Source organism: Pteropus alecto, unplaced genomic scaffold, assembly GCF_000325575.1.
Source record: "Pteropus alecto unplaced genomic scaffold, ASM32557v1 scaffold24, whole genome shotgun sequence".
NCBI lineage: Eukaryota > Metazoa > Chordata > Mammalia > Chiroptera > Pteropodidae > Pteropus > Pteropus alecto.
In genome coordinates, this window is record NW_006439192.1 from 16,993,735 (window position 1) to 17,017,802 (window position 24,068).

Here is a 24,068-nt window from a genome sequence, read left to right on the forward strand (position 1 = left end):
GCCTACTCAGGGGACCAAAGAAGAAAGGCTTTCTCCAGGACCAGTACGTCTACAGGGGTCTGAGAGTAGGGATCTGCCAACACAAAATTAAAGTAATAAGGAAAGCACATTAACAAAGGCTCTTTTTCTTTTAATAAACATAAAAAAGCTATCCCACCAGACATGACTTTTTCCAAGTGTTACTGCAGTTAGTGCTTTTTAAAATTCTCAAAATATAAAATATGAGAGAAAAGAAAATGTGACATTTCACTTTTTGTATGTTTTTCCTCTGAGTGGTCTCATATGCTAATTATGCATATAACTTATTCTGTTTACTTTTTCTTATACATTATAGATTTAAGTTAGTAAAGGTGTCAGTGTACTACACATAGGGTCGCATCATTAATTATGCATTTTTTATAACTTTTGGGTGAATTTAATGCAAGATAGGCCAGATGCTGGTAAAGTACTTTGTAAAACTGCACTATTATACATATATAGGGATTTTTTTTTTTTGAAGGCAACTGCCTCTTCTCTAAAGCAGTTCAATCTCTGGCCAATTATTTTGGCTTCTTATTTTATTGACAGTACTTACAAAATAATTTTGTAGAAAAAATTACAAACTCTACACTCTGAATGTAGTATCCTGATAAAGGAAGCTGATGCACTAACATTAAGATAGTGAGAAGAATATAAAATATACGTAATTTTTAAAAGGAAACAGCAGTGGTTTACATTTTTTCTCTTGCATTCAGCAGCATTAATTCTTATAATGAAGGCTGGCAAAGCATCCACCAGATAGCAGTCATAAAGTGATGGATCAGTCTAGAGATTCTGTACTAGTTTCACTTTCCAGACCTTACAAACTCAGTGGCTTGAGTGTCTTGTGCTTGAAGATGGTAATAATGACATGTAGAAAACATTCCCTATTGTGTAGGGAGCTTACCAGCAAGATAGGTAAACACACCATTAATCACACTATTATTTAAGTGCATGCAGAGTCATTACTAAATTATCTCTGCTAATGAAGAAGAGAAATAAAGTAGGTAATACAACATGGCAGCTAGAATAATTTATATTCGAGTCAAAATGACTTTTTGTACTTACATTTGAATATAATTGTGTCTGATATTCTGGGACTCCTAACTGAGTGCCCAGCGGGCAGGAGAGTTCCTGCAGGTGCACTTGCTATTTTGTTTCCTGGTAGAAGCAAAGGAAGTCCACATGTTTGTGCCTGTACAAACTGCTTAGCAGCTGGGGCTCAGCTACCTAATACAGATCTGGTACAGATCTGTTGTTTGCTACTGCATAGGCCTGCACTGATGGAGAGAGAGAAGCAGGACAGGGGGAAAGAACATTTCACCTGCTTGGTATTTGTGAGTCTGTAAACCATGAGTGGATAAGTAAAAGATAATGATACATAACTGGCAAACATTTTAAGAAGATTTTAAAGAGTCACAAGAAATTAGTTTACTAATTTCTCCAGCCAGTTCACTAATGTAGCCAGTTCACTAATACAGCCACTTCATGAAAAACAGACCTTGTTATTTTATCGACTGGAAGCCATGTGCCAAGGCATAACCTGTTTCGACAGTGCCTGCCATTTAATAGAATTAAAGATATATTTTTGTATTTCTTCCAACTGTTATGTTTCCTACTTTTAGCCTGATTATTGGGTTACATATATTCCTTTTAAAAAAATTATTTATTTTAATTAGTTTCAAGTATACAGTACTTGACATTGGTTAGACATTTATTTAGTTTATAAAACAATCCCCCTAAGTGCTCCTTCTCCCCTCTGGTTTTCCACCTAGTCAATATATTAATATAGTCAATATATTAATGCTAACTGCATTACCTATACCGTGCTCCCCGTCCCCGTGACCGTCCATCAGCTACTAATTTGTACTTCTTTAACCCTTGATTCCATTCTCTCAGCCCCCCAACCCTCTAATCCCCACCCACTCCGTCCATCATTGAATTGCCCACTCTTTAAAGAGAGGATGAGAGTAAGTTTGGGAATTACTGCAGGTGCCTAAGGAGATAATAAATGCTTCAGGATCGGTGTGGTGTTGGAAATAGCTTTGTAGTAAAGATTCAGATGTCTCGCAATCTCATTGTAGTCAGTGGGTGGTGTGAGTGCTGAGAACATTTTGTTATAGAGAGAACGAGACATGGGACGGAAGAGGAAATATATATATATATATACATATATTTTACTATGAAGTCTCTGGCTGGACTTAGTTTTCTATAACCCATCTCATTAGCTGGATCCATTCTAGACAATTATCCATTTTTTAAAATTTTTTTATTTTTTATTTTTTTCTAAAAACACCTGATTACAGAATGTTTTGTTTCAAAACCATCATTCCCTCATTATAAATGTATTGTTAGGAGGATCTCAAACTCTTCCAGATATGGATGAAAGATTATTTATTAGTAGATAAAGTTACTTATTGAATGAGGGGTAACAGTGGTAAAAATTATGTATTGCTTTAAAAGTTGCTTTAAAAAGACACGTGCCGACTGGTATGACTCAAAGAAAATTATAAGAACTTTATTTAATAAATATCAACTTTCTTAGTCTGTTTGAGATACTATAACAAAACACCATCAACTAGGTAGCTTATAAGTAACAGAAATTAATTTCTCACTCTTCTGGACTCTGGAAGTTTGAGATCAGAGTGCCAGCTTGGTTGGTCAAGGACTCTCTTCCTAGTTGAAGACTGCTGGTTATATTCTCACATGGGGAAAAGATAAGGATCTGTCTGGAGCCTCTTTTGGAGTGGTGTTGATCTCATTCGTGGCCTATTTTGGCTATAATTCTAAGTCAGGTAAGCTCAAGACTTACATGTTCAACATAAGAAACTTGACTTGTTTCTTCTTTGTATATTCCCCAAACTACGTAATTTTCTTACACATTTAGGTACACAGAAAATATATATTGAGCTGAAATCATTAGCATTTTATGCTACTTAAGGTAACTAAATGATATTCACCACAAAGACATGTAGAGAGCAGGCTGATCAGAGGATGGTGAAATGGCTATTCTTACTGTGTCACAAACCTTATTTCTTTCTTTTCAACATTCTGCATAGTAAATACAATTTAGATGACTGATTCTTGGCATTAGTTATGAGCCTTTTAGTCACAAGTAAGAAATATAATTCTAAACGCTCATGCAAATACGGTAAACTGTTGGTTTCATAGAGAAAAGTCCACAGGTAATGGCTTCAGGCATAGTTGGATCTAACTCTAAAACAAAATTGTCAGGAATTTATCTTCTTTACTCGGATCTGCTTTCATTTCTTTTGGCTTTATTTCAGTTGCTTTCTTTTCTCATGGTGACAAGTTGAGTATCAGGAACTTCAGGCTTATATTCTATAATAAGAAAACCCAGCAATGAGAGTACCCATTTAAAGTAGTTCTACCAAGAGTGTCTGGGCTGTCTTTTACAAATTCTGGTTTATCTGTCTTATATAATAAGCATGGCCTGAGTCATTTTCTGTAGGCTCGGGGAATAGTCCATGCTGATTGGCTGGCCTAGATTACATTTAGAATGGGATGTTTAATTCCCTGAGGAAGATGTTAAGTTGAGATAATACTAGGAAAAGTTGGAGAAATGGTTTTGGACAGACAAAATGGCAGATGTCTTGTGAAGAGTAAGTATTTAATAATTTTCATTTAATTGAAGTTTTGATATCTCTTAAGAATCTTTACAGGCAGAAGACCAACATGACATTCAAACCTATAGATAGCCACTTTGGAAAATTTAGTCATAAATAAGTTTGTGTCTGTTTCGGGGTAAGGAATATTTTCTAATATGAAAGAAAAAATTTTCGATAGAAATTCAAGGGCAATGAAGTTTTATTCCTGTGTAATCAACAATTTCTTCATGATTTTCTTTAGTAAAATGGTGCTTTTTTGATGACTCCTTTTTTGACTACCTTCCATAAAATAAATGGTGCTTTTACAGTCCTCCTTGACAATCCCAGCATTTTCTATCCTATTTCCCTTGCTTTATTTTTCTACATCTTTTCATTACCATTTGGTATATCATATATTTACTCATTATTCATTCTTCATATTTATTTGTTATCTGTCTTCCATCATTAAAAAATATAAGTTCCATGAGAAGCTTATTCATTTCTCACTGTTCATCTAGGTAACTGGTATGTATTAGATGAATGATAAATATTTGTTGAGCAAATGAATGAATGAATGAATGAATGAATAAAAGAACGAGATACTTAAGTGGCCTAATAAGATTTTCAAAAGCCCAAGGGAACTCAACTCTTTGGGTCAATTTAATAAAGGATAATTATGTCATTAATTAAGATACTTTTTAAAATGATGGCACATAAAACAAAATTTAAATTCATATAATTTTAAAATGTAGAAAAAAATAAATAGAAAACATACCTATTTTCTTTAATTTTTCAAATTGTATTTATTACCATAAAGCTAAATAGCTACTTTTTGATCAGGTCAAAGGTCATTACTGATTTTTTTCACTGTAAATTATGTTTTTGCTTTGCTTTCAATTAATTACAGTTTTAATTAATATTCACTAAGCTTATTTAGAATTAATGGTAATGTAATAGTTATTCAGTAGTAAATACAAAAAGAAATAATAATAATTTCATTGTGTCCACAAACATGCAGAGAACATATAAGGTACAACTGAGATTATACGATTATTTTTTACCAAGTAAGTCCAAGTGCCTGTCTGAATTATCAACAATACATTGCAGTTAAACTGGTTTTTACTAACCAGTATATATACACCCTGCACTGTTAAGCACTTTTCAGAGAGTGCAAATGATTTGTATCTATGGATAGAAAAAAATAACCAACATTAATGCATTGTAGTCAAATTTAATGTACTGAATGTTTTATACTTCTTTTTAGTCTGGGTAATAGAGAGTTAAGAACATAAACACCTTTAAAGAACCACCAGCTCAAACCCCTTTTCTTCTAATGTTCTCCTAGCATACTTTAATTTTCTTTTCTGTCATCTAGAATGTTCTATTACTCAAGACCTATTTCTCTTTAGGCAATGTAATCTATAGTGTGTTTGGAAAATCTCTTGTATTTCTGAAATAAACTGTCATTTATCTTATTTTCCAGAAGTATAGGTAAATAATTTTGACCTAATAAATGTGGAAACAACAACAACAAAATAACATATATGAAAAAAAATGCCAAGTGTATGAAACTAATGTTACATTTAAGATATACTTTTCTTTGTCCTAGGTATTCTCTAAAGTTGCCCCTATGTCAGACCACAAATAAATTGATTTTCCAAATACAAACTTGCAATTATCATACCCTCTACTCAAAATTTTTAGTGATTCTCATTGCCTCCAACGAAGTTCAAATACCATATGTAGGACAATAGCCAGCACCCTTTATAAAATATTTTATCCTTCCACTTATCTCCTATTACATAAAACTTTAGAGTCCAAGCACTCTTAAAAAGTATGCCTTGTTCCTGCTATATTGCTAAAGTAAAGTATTTTCTCATTCTTATGTTCTTATATAAAGACCTAACTAAAGTCCATCTCAATTTCCATTTTCTCATAAAGCCTTATAATATTCACAAATCACCATGCTTCTTCCAATTTTTGGCATGATTCTTTATCTTTTTCACATACATTGACAGTTCCACTAACCTGCTAAATCCTGACTAAATTGTGTAACTTTCTGGATTCCTAAGACTTAGCTAGTAATGAGCACTCAATAAATTTTACTATGCTAATGACAGTAATGATTATGATAAGAATTATGGCTTGGAATATATATTGGCTTAGAATGGAAAGGGGTCATGTAGTCAGAGGAAATACAATGAAAAAACTGAATAATATAGTTCTCTGGTGAGAAATTTTATTTTAAAAATAATTATTATTTAAAATTTTAATATATATTTTATATTAAGACATTTTATCACAGTATTTGTTATACTTACACATTGAAGTTGCTAATGTAGGGAATTAAATAAAGTGATATGTGACACATATGTCATATATTTCATAGTCCAACATGTTTTTAATACAAACTTTCCATAATATTCTTATCATTAATATTTCTTTTACAATTTTGTCTTCATGATTGTTGTGCTTAAAAAATCATAAGATATAATTGCATGTATGCCATGGATCTCTGTATTAAAGAGTATAAAAATATTAATACATCATTGGATTTTTCTAAGCATTCATAGTGTGGGATGGCCCAATTCTTTTGTGCTAAATCTTTTAGAATTATTCAACTCCACTGAGGTAGACTCTATTTCTCTTTCTCCTCTAATCTAACCCCCAGGGCCACTGCTATAAGAGCATGTTATCCTGCTAAATTAAGAAGCCCATCCTTGTTGTTTTGTGTGTACTATTTAGGCCATCAGCAGACAAAATGGAAATTGTATTTTGTAACCCACAGCGTGGTCCACAGGGGAAATGAAGAGTTGATAAGTATATATCCAGTACACTTACTCTAAGTGATAATTAAAACTGGTACACAGAAACACAGAATGAAACGTGGAATAAAATCGTCGATCTAAAAATTGTCAATTTAAAAATCTCGCCTAATTTTTCTGCAAATAACAATTCTCAAGAATCTTATCAAATACCCACCTCTGCCCTCCTGGGTTCAATTTAGATGAGGAAAAAAGAAATAGAAAGAAAGCTTATTTGTACTTTAGGAAGCCCTGTTGGGGCCACCGTCGTGAAGATTATGTTGGCATTTCCATTACTTTCTGGGATAAAGTATAGCATAAAAGGTCAAAGACATGAATGGCTTAATACTTATATTAGTTATATAATCAATTAACTTATAAAATTCAGGTGGAAAATAGCGTCCTTTTACATTAAAGAAAACCTTGATTTATTTCCTATTTCAAATGCTTATTATTCAAATACAATTTAACCCATTTCCTCTAGAAGCTAGGCTTTTATATATGGTTGTATTTATCTTTCTGGTTTCCGTACCTTAAAATTCTACTTTAAGAAATAAAATTCTATAATTATTAAAATGAGAAAATAAAGAGAACATGTGTTGACCAATTTAATGCCATACATGTTTATTTTCTAACTTGAGATTCAGTTTTCTTTCAAACACTGTCAACAAATACTATAAAAAGTAAACTTTGTCCCACCATCTCATCCAAAAACACTTTTAAGCCATGTTTGTACTACTGAAATCATCTAAAGTAGTTAAAATCAAGAAATAAATTAAATATATTGTACTGGGTTCAAATCCTGATTTACCATTTCCTGAGTGGCCTAAGGCAGAGTACTTAAATTCCCTAAGCATTAATGTCTTCATTTATAAAATGAGAATAAAAATAGTATAAACCCAGGACATTTGTTTTTTTTTAAATGCATAAACAGAGCTTGGCACAAGCTCCTGTCACAAAGTAAATGCTTAATAAATGGCAACTCTTAACATGACTAAATATTAGATATCTAAAGAACTAGCAGAGCAATAATACATAGCTATCAAATAAAGGCATATTCAAAACCAAAGTTATAAAATGAATTAAATAAAATGTAATAAAATGATTTCTTTCCCGTGTCTACATGTAAGAACTTGGTTGAATTTTACTATTCTACTGGATATATGATGCAAAACATCTTTAGAAATTATTTTCTGAGATTTTTTTCCCACTGTTGCACAGGCTAGCATGTTAAAACTAGATACACCATTATCATGATATAAATTGAAAGACCATATATTTATTACGGTAGACAATGCCCCAATACACTATGTGCTGAGACAAGACAGAGAGAGAGAGAGAGAGAGAGAGAGAGAGAGAGAGAGAGAGAGAGAGAGAGATTGAGTTATTACCCCAGAGATGAAGTGTTTAGGAAGAACTGAAGATGAAATCTTGGCGTTTACGATTACCTGGACAATCCAGCCCAGCAGCAACATCCTAATATACAGGAAGCTTCAAAACTACCAACGTAACTGCCTGTGGTGTCTACCACTGAGCCACATGCTGCTACTATAAATATATTCTACCACATTGAAAAGCAGGGAAATAAAGAAGCAGTTAAGACTGGCAGAACAGTTTTGTGCAACTGCATGATTTGTTATTTTCAATAGATATTTCCTTTGTAAACCAACAAAAGCATTTTTACAATGATCTCAACAGATTATTTATTATAGCATTGATCCCATATTCACAAAGCCATTTTCCTTTTCCAGTCTCTAATAAGCGTCAACATGTTTCGAATCATACTTTCAATTAAAAGCTTTTTATTAGATGCAAAATATCTGTTATGTAGGTTATCTAAAGGCACTCACACCTGTTCAAAGGACAGGCTTCTGACCAGATGTACACATATAAGAAATCTGCAGTAAGTGATATATTAAAAACACTAGCACCATTTACTGCATAAAATAATCCTATAATAAATCTTTCTGTAGAATGAATATCTGGTTCCTAATTTATATTTTGAGAGAATTCAGGCTTTCACATACACTGAAAATCTAAAAATGTTAAACATTTACTAGAGAAAAAGGATAAGGGCTAAGAGATATTGAATATCTACAATGTGCCAAGCAGCCAAGCAGTGTGCTACAAGTTTTTCCTAACTTATATTATTTAATTCTTATTAAAACACTATTAGAAATTAGCACACTAAAGTTAAAAGAGTTAAGTTTAAGGTGATTTATAATCGTGCATATATCTGTATCTACCACCTATCTATTTGTCTAGTGAGGTTTGAAAGCTAGATGTATTTGATCTTCAACACTTACTGTTCTTTATCCGTGTTGTTTTCAACCTGTGATGTGTAGCTATTTAGAAGACTATCCCATTTAGTACAGATATGGATCCCTCCTGGCAAGCATATTCTGGAAACTAAATAAATAGTTTGTCTCCATGTAATACCATTTATTGCATATAGGTGTTACGATAAATAAAATGCAAATCCACCTAAAACATTTCTGAGGTATAGTATGTTTAGTCAATATTTTTGTTTCACTCAATATGTAGTAGAACTATAAAAATGGAAGTTTTATAAAATTTTTGACATTTAAAATGAATATTTCAAAATAGGGGAACCTATTGAACCATATGTAAATAGAGACATACTTTAAAATTTATAACCTCTCTAACTATTAAGTAAACGCAAACACTTCCAATTTTAGAACAGTTAGCCAAAGATGGTCATATTCTGGCATGTGATCTTGCTAAGCTTTCCACAAGCTCCAGTGTTAGAGTGAGGATTGGAACCGAGCCTAAAAAGAACATTTGTAGCTGTCAATCCAACGGCAGTCTGCATAGGCATCACTAATAAAGAGACACCTTGTCAGGCTTTACAATTATATTAACATGCAGATAATGAGAGAAAGTAGCAATGCTACTCACATGACTACAAAAGCACAATGTTTCACCTACATTGACCTCTATGTCTCCTTCCGGTGCATTCCAATCTTTACTTTTTTGACCAATTCTAAAACCTGAGGCACTGCAAAATGTGATAGTATTTGAGAATCTGGTTTCATGGATGGCACGGCAGTCTGAACTCGGGGGGCGGGGGTTGGGGGGGTGTATGTTCTCCTATGTGGCCATGATGCTGCTGCAGTAAATGACTATTTTCAAGAGTACATTATTGCAGCAGTATAATAAATAGCATCTTAATGGCCTGAAATAGTTAATAAGCTCTGTAGAACTTCTAACTTAGCACTAGAATAATGACTCAAGGCACTGGGGAGAGCAGGAACAATAAGCAGTTTTTCTTTTATTTCAGTAATTGTTTTGGATTTTCTCTTTGACCTCTATCATGCAGCTAATGAAGTTAGTGATTTGGGGTCCAGGCAAACATTTTTGTTTGACATACTATTTAGATAATTAAAATGACTTAAATTTGACTTTTCATACCCCTTTTTTTTTTTTTTTTGGTATTTTTTGGAACCAAAGCTCTTTTTCCAGTGCGATATGAAAAATGTTTATCAATACCATCTAGGACCAGCTTAGTCTGCTTTTATGGTAAACCTGCCACTAGTTTTAAAATCAGTGGTCAGCTGTTGGCAGACTTCAAAATATTATTTCTACCAATATCTAGTTAGGCATTTTATTGGTTGTTGTTAAAATACATGTGCCCCCAGGCATCTCTTCATCTTTTAAACATTTTGTTCTCTGAACTCTGACCACTCATCAAATCAAGATAGATTGAGAATTGAAAGTCCCTGGTGAGAATTCTGGTTCTTTTGTTTAAATGAACAGAAACTATCTGTAGACTTGCTGGCCAGTAGAGGAGACAGATCTCCTTGTACAACTCCCCAAGCTACAGAAATAAGAGAGAGTTTACAGTAGCTTAAAAAAAAAAAAAAAAAAAAAAAGGCATCTCATAGTTTTTAGGCACCAATCCCACTCAAAACCAGATGTCTGACTTCAAAGACTAGGTCAGATGTGTCATACAGCCCATCTTTATGTCCACATTTTTGTTAAGATATAGTTCCCAAGGCTACTATGCATAGACTTGAGGGGTCTTACATTTCATCAGACACAAATGTGCTATTACTGTAGGCCTTCTTCTGCTGTCCTTCCCTTTCAAATTCTCTCCCTTTTAAGTGAAATCTACTGCCAAATTATCTAAATTTAAACTTACATTTAATATATTTTTAGAACTGCTTTTATCTGAAAGCATAATTTCCATTTTTTAGTACATCACTTTAAAATACACACGTGAAGGATTCTTTATAGATGTGAATGATTGATAGATAGATAATGAAAGTCTGCTCACTATTTGTTATATGTGTAACACCCATTTCAGATGAGAAGAGTTAAACTTGTGCAACAAATTCAGAAAAACACTCTTGCTTTAGTCCATGCTTTTTGAGATTTAATTCTCATAAAGGCAAAACTGTCTCACATTTTATAATAAATGTAGAATTCAGAATATGCATCAATTGCATTTGCAAACAGCACAATCCAGTGAATATTACCAAAGGTCATGTGGTTTGCAAAAGTAATTAGCTAATTGTGCTGTGCACACTTTTAGTTAGTCAAGTATTTCTTTTCTATATGAAAATGAACATTGATTCAGTGTATTGAGAAGCATAAGTCAAGCGTTAAAAGCTCCACTTCACGTAGAGAATAATTTAATTTCTTGTCCTCATAATTCAGTTCAAAAGATGTTTGAATTTATTTGAATAACTCTTCAAACTGAAAAATAAAATTCTGCTAATCCTTTCAAATCTCTTAATGTTTTCTAAATTTCAAGTCCCTGAATATAGTTCACAAAAATAACCTGTTGATGAAGCAAACTCCTGTTTATTGCTTATTACAATAACTGATGATTACATTTACAGAATCTTAGTAGAACCCTAGAGAGGGGAGGGAAATGCAAAACATTTATGAGATTTGGGAAATTTTGAGGCAGGGGCTTGATTAAGATTGGGCAAATCCATGACCTAACCGTCGAAGATTGATAGACACAGCCAGGCAAGACTTACAAAGTGAGTCTTGTAGATTTGATGAATACATTTGAACTATCTACTGAAACTAGTTCTGTACCTTCAGGACATTTTTTGAAACAAAGTTATTTACAGTTTCACCTCTCCTGAGTAAGAGTTTCCTAAAATAAAAAAGGGTGTGTTAATTCAGTCAGTAAACTGTGGAGGTATACATGGTTTTGGTTACAAGTTGGAAACAGTGACCACAACACCAGCGCTAACAAAGCCATGATATATATACCTTTCTTTCTTTTATTTTTTTAACTGCAAGCTACTACATGCAAAGACATAGTTTTTAATTTGAGTTGGAACAACTATAAATAGTTGATATTTTCCCCAACCATTTGATAGTGTTGTTCTTTTAAATAATGTATACAACCAAAATAATTTTGAATATAACTATTATCTAAACCCACATTAAAGAAAAAAAGCCAATTCTAGACAATGTTAAAAAGACTAAAGATACTGTATCATCGGGGGTTGGGGGGGTGGAATCAACATAGCCTGAAGTGTGTATAATTTTTAAATTATTATAAAACAAAGGAATTCTAATGGACATTATGTATAGACAGCAAAGAGAAATTTGATATGTTCCTCATTTTTATTCCCTGCATTATCAGCACATGAGAGGCAATTGACCCATAACTAATATTTGCATAAGTATTTTTCCACTTTCCTACATTTAACCTTTCACTTTCCCATTCATTTTTTACAAAATCCTATGAGGTACGCCTGATAGCTATATTATTATCCACCATTGAATAGATACCAGAATTGCTTTTCAAAGAGGCTGTTGGGTCTGAGAATACATAACTAATGAAAGGAGAGCAAAGTCTTGAACCCAGGTCTTCTGACTTGGAATTCTTCTTTATTGCTAAAGGGTTTTATTAACCACTATTTTTACAGACTTCATTTGCTGTTTTGTTTTTTAAGTAGCTCAATTCAGAAAGTTCTGCATAAGGTACTAGTGGATGTTACCATTCTGTAATGCTTTTTTGCCAGTAGTCAATTTGAATAGAATCTGAACTAGGTAAAAATGTGAACTAGTTGTATTTACAGCCCCCTTTCTCATAACCTCCTATTATCATCCCATGGGAAATGTACTCCAGAGGAAACTATCTGAATTTGATCGATAAAAAATTTTAAAGAGCAATTATAACCACTAAGAATATGAAGTGCTGACCCCTCTGCCTTCCACTAGAGATTTTTGCCTTCCAAGTAATTAGGCAGAGGAATGCTGTTTTGTCAACAGGAGCCTATGGGTTTTTGTGGGGTTTTTTTTTTTCTGTTTGTTTTGTTTTTTAATTCAAGCTGAAAAGTCACTCATTTTCTAGCACATCTGCATTGAGACATCTATACATGCTGAATTTTTAGAGTAGTGTCTGTTGTTCCATTCTCTCCTTGGAATAGAATTTCCTATCTTATCAGATAGAGAAGGACAGTCACATAACCTCTTTCACACTTCCAGATTCTGTGAAGTAGCAGCATAGCACATAACTGTTAAGGAGAAATTTATTCTAATCTTCTCTTCTCTTGACTGCACATCTGGATTTTCATCTGTTTACATGTTTCATTCATTTATTCAAAAAATTATTGAGCTCCTACTGCGATCTAGTCCTGTGCCTAGGATTCTGTTGCGAACAAAACAGACAATATGCTTTTTTTCATCAAACTTGTATTTTCTGGTTTTCCTAAAAATCAAATGCCCAAGAGAACCTCGATTTTATCTTCCCTAAACTTAGAAAGAGATTCAGATATATGTGTGTAAATCATGGTGTACCATTTAATTAAATAGTAGGTATTAATATTATCTGGCATTCAAGATGTAAAGATGAACATGATAATGGCTCTTCCTCTGAGTAAAGAACACACGTAAAAATAAAAATAGTACAATGTGATAAGCACAATAATTACAGGAAACCTTCTGCGTTCACCCTAGTGAAAGGAACTTTCCTCCATTCAGGACATTAACTGTGCTCGTTTCCTTCTTTATTTTTTTCTTCAGCATTCATCACTATCTAGATAGTCTACATTTTACTTATTTATCTTGTTTGTTTGAATCCTTGTTAAAGGAAGCCACATGACGTAGGACTATGTGCCTGTCACATTTCACTGTTATATCCTTAGTCCCCAGAACAAAGCCTGATGCAAATATGTACTCAAAAAATAATTTCTTCCAAAACATGTGAGAATTGTAGTGGGAATTGTCATCTTAGTGAATTTAGTCTTTATTCCATAGACACTGTGGGATCTTAAGAGTTTTTACATCATAACTATGTAGTAGGGTTCAGGACAGAAGGGTACCTGAGATTCAGGCAGCAGTGACCATTAAGAGCTAAAAATAATGAGAGCAGTTTAGGCATAGTTCCAGCTCTTAGATGATTTTTGACCCTGTGGAAAAACACTCTCCATATCAACTTATGATGATCATAATAATCATACTTTGCATGTAAACACAGAGGTTTAGTTCAGAACACTTAAATCATAGAAGAGTTAATTCACTGAATAAAGTGTTAATGTATTTTCCAGAAGTGCCTGATAACTCCAGGGAGCAGTTCAAACACTAGGAGATTCTGGCTCAGTATGTAACAGAATTTGGGTTAAGAGAACTATGTAAGGCTTGAAAAAACAGAATCATAGAAATTAGAAATGAAAGGGACTATTAGATCATATTGTCCATCTCCTGCCAAGGCAAATTGTTGCTGAAGGTATATTATAGCTTTATTCTTTGCAGTAGATTTTTACAGACTTCCCAGGAGAGATTTCTCATCTGTCCAGAATGCGGTGATTTTTTCCCCAGCATCTCACCACTAGAAAGCATGGATTTTTACTGACAATGCTATTTTGGGGAACACATTGATGTCCAGCATCAATTTCCATTAGCTTTTTGTATCAGTAGATACAAAATCTAGCTATTGAAAAGAGAGGTGTATGAGATTTATCTCTACTTTATCACATTGTTTTTATAAGGTGCAATATATTTAATTTGATATGCCAGATATTTAAGAAGCTATCAATAAACATGAAGAATCATTAAAAACAGAAAAAAATGTAAAACTCCTTAGATGATTAATTTAATTATTTATTTTGTTGGCTTTTATGTATAAAATACCAAAACAACCACTAGTCTATGCAGTTTATTAAAATGTATTAATAGTTTTTACATGCCACTCCTCTATGATGTAAGACAGGAATTCTCTATTTTACATAATAATCAACATGATCCTGAAAAGGTTAAGGATATGAATGTGAGACCTCAAATTCAGGGTACCTGACTCTTCCTCCAGTGCTCTGTCTAATTCACTGCTTTTGGTGAAAAAGAGCCTATGAAACCACAATGTTGGAAAATGTATTATGGTCACTTATCATAATCGCTTCTAATGATTTTTTAATTTGAGCGGTTGAACTCTTATCAGAAAATCAATTTAATATCTTTTTCAACATAAAACATTATTATTTTCAAATCCAGTTTTTTTAAAAAGACAAATATCTACATTCTGCTCTCAGAGTTCCACGACTGAATCTAAAAATAGCAAAATGGTAAATAGAGCTTGTCTTGTCACTCATCAGCTACATTTATTTATGGTAAAGTAAATGTAAGTCTCAAATTCTTTAATGTGGCAGTCTTTGCCATATAACTTAATTATAAAATCTGTATCTGGCTCTCTAAATGGTAATTTAGATATATTAACAATTTGTAGGATGTCGGCTCTTTTAACTTTCGAATTGTTTTTATTATGGGCTATGGAATCTGGCTAGTCTATATCTACCACTTTATTTCGGGAAAAAAAAAATGGTGATGATTCAAAGAGTTAAAAATTCAAACATCTACAAGTTACAAAATAATTGATGAAATGAGGCAGATGGGCTTGAGGGCAGACTGGAAAGCTGATAGCGCAACTAAAGCTTGCAGATTTGCTAGTACTTCTAAAAATTACTATGGGCCAGGCATTCTTCTGTGTAGTTTACAGATATTAATTTATTCAATCTCCTCAACAGCCTGAATAATGAAGTACAATTATCATTCCCACTTTAAGGTCAAGGAAACTGAAGTATAGAAAAGGTAAGTAACCTGGCTAAGGAACACAACTAAGGAGTAAAATCAGGAAGTAAACCCAGAGCCCATGTTTTTCACAACTTTACTATAGGGCCTCTGCTCAGCTCCCCAGCCATAGGGACATGAGAACAGTTTGGTCACTTCTGTTTTTTGTTTGTTTGTTTGTTTAAAAAAGAAGCCATAAACTCATAATTTTTTTTTTTTTAACTGAGGCATCAGGTATATAATAAAATGGTTTGATATTTTTATATATTGTGAAATGGTCATCACAATAAATCTAGTTAAAGTTTATCACCATACATAATTACAGAATTCGATTTTCTGGTAGTGAGAACTGTTAAGATTCATTCTCTTAGCAACTTCCACTATGCAAGTGTTATATAAAATTTCTCAATTTTTAAATGTCAGCAACTAATGGAAAATATTTTAAAATACAATATGAGTCCAACAGAAAACATCGATAGCGAGATCTAGCAATAAGCCTTTAATTTCTGACCTCTGCTTGATGCCTAAAAAGCACATGATGAAAATTGTCAGATTTTCTGGAAATTTCCCAAATGGCAAATTTTCATTTGTCACCTCTCAGGGCATTCCCAGTGCCCCAACACACATTACAATCCACTTTTGTCAATGAGCACTGGTTAGTGATTTGCTGGTTAAAGAGATTTGTAAAATGCAGGCAGAGCATATCTCAGGGAATCTTCTAGAAACATCCAGGATGAGAAAATAGAAGAAAGTTCGGACATGAGTAGATACAATGGCATGCTTCCATCCAGAACTACTGTGGAGATTCCATTTGAAAGCAGGACACACACTGGTGTGATAGTGAAAGCCTCTTTACTTCCAAGCAGCTAAAATCATTTTCTGGAAATTATCCCAGATATGAAGCAGACACTTGGAAATCAAGGCCAAGACCAAAATACATACCCTATTCCACTCTCACAGTCAGTTAATAAGGCTGCGATTTGAACAGGTTGGATCCTAACTGTTAGGACCTTTCCTCAGCTCAGTGCTCCTGAAAAAAAAAAAAAAGAACCTGATAAGCCATAATTTTAAATTGTAAAATTGGTGACCTAAATCTTAAATGAAATCACTTACTAAGAAACAGTTCTCTAGTGATCTAAGATTCTCACAGACGTTAAAAAAAAAAATGCATGGGAAAACAACAAGAACAAAAAATATTACCTCTAATATTATTTAACATGTATTTGTTTATTATTTACTCAATTCTGGAGTCAATGAATTCATTTACATGTACCAGTCATTTAATCTTCACAGTTGTGCTAAGCAGACAGGATTTGCCCGAATTTACAGAATTACAGAGAAGAACCAGGATTTAAATCTAGTCCTCTGACGCCAGATTCCATTGACTTAACTACTCATTATGCCAAGGCACTTTACACAAGCAGTGTTTCCTTTAATAAAAGAGTCACAAACTACACATGGACTTGAGCCTGGAAGAGACTTACAATGTACATTTATTGATTTGAAATAAGAATCAATTTAATATTTTTGTCTAATACAAAGAATAGTAAATGCAATAGGAAGAAATTTTATATTTCATTTAAGGCAATAATAGTTATTCTATAATGAACTATATAAGAGGAGTGAATTTTAATGTTATTCTCAGAGCAAAAAACAAAACAAAACAAAATGTTTCACTTCCTTTGGATTACATTATAGTCAGGTAATATGACAATTTTATTTTTCTTTTTAGAGATAGTGAGAATGGCAAATCTTACACAGTTTTCCAAGGGTAGGAATATTTTATATTATTTTTTTAAGTTACAGTTATGTAATTTAAATTTCACTAAGATAAATTAGTTTAATTTATTTATGAATTAATAATTTATCTACTCTTTCTTTGCTTTCTTAGCAAGGTATAGTTTTAAATTTCATTTGCTGGGTTGACTACATTGTGTCGGCAGAGATTAGTAGAATGCACATCGAGTGAAACGTGTCAGTGGACCACAGATGCATTTAAGATTGTTTATGCTCAAGATCTAGGATCACAAGATTTTGATACACTCTATTTTCCAAATAAACATATACTTTACAGCATGATGCTGGTCACATGGAAAAGAAAAAAGCAAAACTTTTTTTTTCAAGTAATTTTTACTGTATAATCTGTTCCCCCTATCATACTATAAGTATTTTGACAGTCCGGACTGTGTCTTCTTTATCTCTCTATTCTTGTTCCCAACTCCTGCCACAGTGCCTCACATTGTAATGTTTAGTATCTAATAAATGGATGAAAGATTCAAAAAATAAATGGAGGCAGAAAGAAAGTGTGTTAGAGAGAGGGAGAGAGAGAGAGAGAGACTCTATGTTTTCACTACTAGTCTAGATAGTAACACACCAATGGACGGACACATCATAATCAAGGCTACCCCTACAAACATTTCTTGTATTTTTTCTCAGGGGTATCCTTCCTGTCTTCTTCATGCCTCTCTGTGCTTTTCAAGCAGCACAGGTTTTTTTTATGCTCTCACTATCATCCTTTTTTCAAGAATCTACTCTTAAGAAAATAACCAGTGTCTCTCATAACGCTCAAGTATAAACTTCATGCAACTTTGTGCTGCCCAGGGATGTTTTATAATTCATTTTTGTCTCTTACTGAAGGAAGTACAGGTGTTGGAGGGGGAAAAGTAATAATAGAGCCTTCCAAGATAAAAACCTGAAACTTATTCTAAGAGAAAGAGTCTAGAGGAAGGAAGTAGAGAGGGAGGAGCCTGATAGAGATGGATGGGAAGATAAGGACAAAGAGGGAGTCACATGTGGCAAGTTAACTAAGCAAAGTCACTTAGTGAGAAATGATATTAAGCTTGTATTTCCCTACTGAAAACCCCTTCTGACAGAAACCAAAGCTACTTTCTTCTCCAGACCACCCAGTGGCCCCCTCTCTATTCTATGTCTTGCTTTATCTAAGGTCTGGGTCCTCAAGGCACTTAAACGTCATTTTATGAGAAAGAGAAAGAGAGAGAGTAAAGAGTTTGTTTTAAGGGATCAGGACAGCCAATATGGTTCCCCACAGCCTTCAGAGGAAAATCTGGTTTATCTTTACAGCAGGGAGAATAATAGTCCCTGAGCCCTAAGTTGCATGGCAGAATTTGTCATAGTACAACTAGGTGGAAGTTGAGGAAGAAGAAAAGGAGAAGGAAGGGAGGAAAAAATGTTACCCATCTGTTCATATATTGTTTTCTTCATCGTATTATTTTTCATAATAATATGTGGAAAATCAAGGAGAGATTGTCTCTTGATTTTATAGAAAAAGAAAACTGAGGCACCAAGGAATTTTAAAAACTACTTCAGAACTCATAGCTAGTTAGTGACAGCCTAGACATAGGATCTCATTTCTTTAATATTTATCCCAGGACTAGTTTCAGCAGAACATACAGGTTATAAGGTCTTAAATATTTGGCAACAAATGATATAGGTAAAGTGAAAGTGAAAATATGAATAGAAAGCTACCCAGAGGATCGGTGAACAGTTGTGTATTTTGAAAGTATGATGATTAATACTGTAAAGATGATAAGAAATTGATGCCCTCAACCAAAACTGCACAATGTTATTTTCATAGTTAATAATCGCTATACAATTTTGTCAGTTAAAAAAATTGTTTCATTAACGGATATTAAAGATGTTTGGTTTAATATCTGACATATAAAGCCTTTATATATCATTGTACTCTATAACCCAATAAATAATAAAACATAGGATTTAGTATCAAAAGACCTATTTTTACATTCTAGTTCCCTATATGTATGACCTTGGGCAAATGTTCTTGTTAGCAAATGACAGTTTTAAAAAGATGCTCATGTGGTTGTTTGTGGGAATTAAAAGAAATAATCTGAAACATGTGAGCAAGATCACTGCCTATTAAGATCTGCAAACAGAAAATAGTGGGATCATTTTATGCTAGTCTGTTCGAGTAGTTGTGGGGCAAGAAAGGCATAATTAACTTTCCATCTGCACATTAGTTATCCTTGCTATATTTTAATTTTGTATGGAATATATAGTCCTGTTACAATCCGAAAATAAAGTGTATTTAAAATGAGATTGTCAGTAATGACACAAATGGACATGAGGAGCCAGCAGTGGCATGCAGTGAAAAGCATACAGCCTGACTCTGTGTTGTTCCAGTCCAAAGTGTAAAATTGGAATATAATCCTGAGAAAATCGTTAGAAAAATTTAAACTGATGGGCATTCTGCAAAATGTCTGGCTTTTAACCTTCAAAAATTTCAAAGTCATGAAAATCGAAGAAAGGCTGAGGATCTGTTCCAGATCGGAAAAAAAAATATGACAAGTGAGAATAATACTTGATCCTAGATTTGGGCCTTTTGCCTCAGTGGGCATCATTGGGAAAGTGAGTGAAATTTGAAAAAGTTCTCTTGGTATACTTGAACATTTTTTTACTTGTACAATTTTTTTGGTACTTGTTCAACTCTTCTGGAAATTTAAAATTGTTTTAAAAGAAACTATTTTTTTGAAAATGAGATTATGCTTGTAAAATATCTCACATAGTGACTGACATGTAGTAGGTGTTAAATAAATGTCACTTCTCTTTCATTCCCGTAATTCAGCAGACAACACTTTCAGTTAGATATAACTTACTAAATGTGAATTCTGTTATTTTAATGTTGTTTTTTTTTTTTAATAAAATGAAAAAGAGACTAACATGAAGACATTAAGAGCCTTATTAGATCATAAATTCCTCAACTTGAAGGAAATGGACCTCTTCATTTTTGTTTTATCTTCTGAGAATAATTTGGGACCTCGTATAAAACAGACATCCAATAAGGACTTATTGAATACATAAACCATTTGTAATTTCTTACTTCAAAAGTTAAATAGAGGTAAAATATTTTATCCTCTTTTGCCATTGGATAAGACATTCGATGGTTTACAAATAAGCTTCAGATTTCATTTTCATAGAAAACTGATCCCAAGGATTAAAATATCTATATTTAAATATAAAACTTAACTTGAAGCTTTTCTTTAAAAAAATGAAAAAGAAAAAGCAATTGTAATTACTTTGTTTCTGGTCTGGTGGATAGCAAATTGAATAGCACCCAAATACTTTCTTCTATAGACAAATCTATTTTCTATTAACCGTTAAAATATTTTTGAGCTAATGTCTAAATTTAAATGAAAATACACACCTCTCAACACAAGCCATTTCTGGAAAGGCTTAGGTTTTTCTGTGCAGTCTCTTATGATTCAGCTGTTCCGAGAGAATGAAGTCAATTTCGTTACTTGTATATTTTATCATCTGATTTCAGAGATTCTCTGCTTTGATTACTTATAAGATGACACAGTTCTAGGAGGCTGACACTGACTGACATACGGGCGTAAATCCTCAGATGAGAATGTAAGCTGATCAGATAAAAAGGTCTGGGCTCTACTAGAAAGTACTAGTAATTTCCCAGCTGAAAGTGAGACTTGCAGAAGTTTCCTAGATAGGGTAGAGGCAGTTTGCTCACACACCCTAGCCTTTCCTTAGGAGAACATTCTTCCTCTACCTTTGGTCCCAAGGGATTTCTCTCAGAAGACATCTTTAGCCTTTCTGACACTTGCTTTATGATTGCTGATTAAAGCTCAGTGATTCTGTTTTTGATCAAGTACATGCTCTGTCTGAGAAAAGAATATTGGGATATCTTTTTAAATTCCTAAATCAGTCCCATATGACTAATTAATATGCAAACCTATCTAAGTCCTTAAGGATCCTACAGATCTAAATCACTGTAAAAACCAAAAGTAACCTTGAACTTTTCCTGCTGTGTCTACTACAGACAGCAAATGTTTGAAAACAAAATGAATAAAACAAAGCAATCCAGTCATTCAGATAACCCATTCAGAGGTCACAAAGGGGCTTGGTCTAGTTTTCTCCAGTGGGATTATATTCTTAAGCCAAAGTTTGTAAAATGGTGTGTTTCTCTGGTTATCAAGACAAAGCAGGACACCTAAGAGCAACTGGGAAAGCCATCGAATTCCTCTAGTGGACAAGCTTTGTGGAGAAGGAGAAAAAATTGGATTGTAACCCATATATCAATGGAAACTGTAACCAAGGATTGTTTGCAGTCTACAGAGTCTGGCCAACTGATTTTACAATAAATGCATGCTATAGCTGAAGATCGTCAATTCTCAATGACCTAATTATAACTTTTATGATACTATGATGTTATATAGTTTTTTTTTTTTTTTCTTCAGGTCAGTATGATCATCATGGAGCTTTATAGGAAACCTACAGGCAGTAAAATTTCAAATACTAGGCCAATAGAATAAGAAAAAGGTGAAATATTTAAGAGAAAATAACCTTTTATCTGTGAATTATTTTCCTTCTTTTGCATATAGTGAAAGTGTACTTTTGAACCCAATTGTAAAGGACTCTAAATGGTGTTCAGTATACCTCATCAAATAGGAGCTTATCATTTGGGAAGGCAGAAAGCCATAATGCAAATTTTAAATTAGTATTAGAAAAAGTACCTGCAATGGCTTTGATTATCCAGTCAGCTATGAATAGAATATTACTTGTTGGCTTTTATCATTGTGTTATTTTGTTACTATATTAAATTATTCATAATGTATAGTAATAAACCTACAGCCTTTGATATCTCAGTGCATCTTTTTGTCTTCTGAAGACTGTGGTGTTTGAAGCAACTATTGATAAAAGAGAATGGAACAAATGGTCAGTTCACACCTCAGCAAACCTCCTAACTGGAGCCTAATAGCAATTCATTATGTATCTTTAAAAATGCAATTACGGTTCCCAAAATTTTTCAAAGAAATACTTTACTAGAGTGAGACAAACCATGACTTGGCTGAGATTGTGTCTAACCTCATGAATAATAACACATAAACATGCACAGTGCACACTCGAGCTAACCACCTAGTTGTCTTTCTCAGTAGTGGAAAAGCACAGAATATAACATACTGAGAAAAGTAATTCAACACCTGTGTCACGCTAGTCGCCTTTAACGGCTCTGCTCCCTCTTTTTGCATGAAGCAATCAGTAATAGGATAACTCTTCTTAAGGCTGACCACGAATCTAACAGGCAGCCACAAACAGCTAAATAGCACCTGCTTCCACAAATGGCTCTGGCAAGTGTAAAGCATGAGGCAATTTTTGTGCAGTTGTCTTATGGAAGGGATTACTGGTCATGAAATGTTCATTCTCTCCATAATTATGCACTGAAAGAGGTCAATGTATTCAAATAAGAGGACCAGTATTCAGATAAAAGGGCATTCCAGGCAGTTCACAGATATCGGAAGGTGATAGTGAAGCATGAATGAAGCACCAGGCTGAGAGGGAGAGAAATGGGAATGGGAGTGTGAGACTAATTCATAAAAGGTCTGGGATTCTGTTCTAAAGATTTTATACTTTATCGTATAGGCGGTAGAAAGCATCAGATCTTCTGCTTAAAATAGTGAGAGCATCGCGTACTAACAGAGAGGGATGTGTAAACATCATGCTTTCTCATGTCTGTGGGTTGCCTGCCAAGCATCCTTGTTTTGCTCTCCACCGCACCGTTGGCTCCAGCAGTTCTCCCCTGGAATGTTCTCTCCTTCCTTCTGCATCATTTAACTTAACCAACCCCGATGAACTCAAAATTAACCCCTCTACCATGCTTTCCCTTGACATCCATTCAAGTCGTTATTATGCTTTAATTACTATTTTAAATTGATTTTAGATGTATGATTTTTCACCCTTTAGTGTCTTTGAAATCCAGATGCACCTTACAGCTGATTGGGCAGAAGTTGTAGGTTACAGTCTCCATCCGGGTATGTGAGAAATTGGTCAACACTGTTATTCCTTTTATTTCTTCAATTGAGTTATGTGCCTAGTTAACACTAAACATGTTAAGGTTAATTGTCATTTAAAGTGCCTTCAAAAGAATACACTATATTTCCCAAATGAAACACAAGTTACTGCGTATGTGGAAAGCACAGAAACACAGCAGAGGGCCATGAATTTGGTATTAGCGATGCAAGTATTTCAAAGTAACAATAAAATGCTTTACTGGACCTAAGAAAGAAAAATACCCACAAGTACATGAATCTGGGTTGTTTTATTATTGAGATATTTGCAAAAGATTGCTATCACACGCCAAGCCAAGCAGCTGCTGGCAAGAGATGACCAAATCCCTGAGAATGGGTGAAAAAAACTTTAAAGCAACGAGAACCTAACCTAGTAGGACCCATTCCTGCGTTTGCAGGACTAACGTTAAGGTATGCTGTTCAATTTAAGTTGCCCGTATGTTGTATTTTTTCTTCCTTATTGGGATATACAATAATATGTGTACTTAATAATTTTACAATTAATTATAAATTTAATGAGATGTAATATTTTCTTTGCCACGCTTTTAGTACTTTTTATTTACTTCCTTCACTTTTTTCTCTCGTAGCTTTGTCATAATCAGACTGTAGGCTACCTAAAGGCAGGACCCTTTTCTCATTACTCTTTTTTTTACTCTCTAATACTTGCCCAGTACCTTCCGTCAATAAGAATTTTCATACGTTAGATAAGGAATCATTGTTTGTGGCTATCCATTTTGCACAAGGAGAAAGGC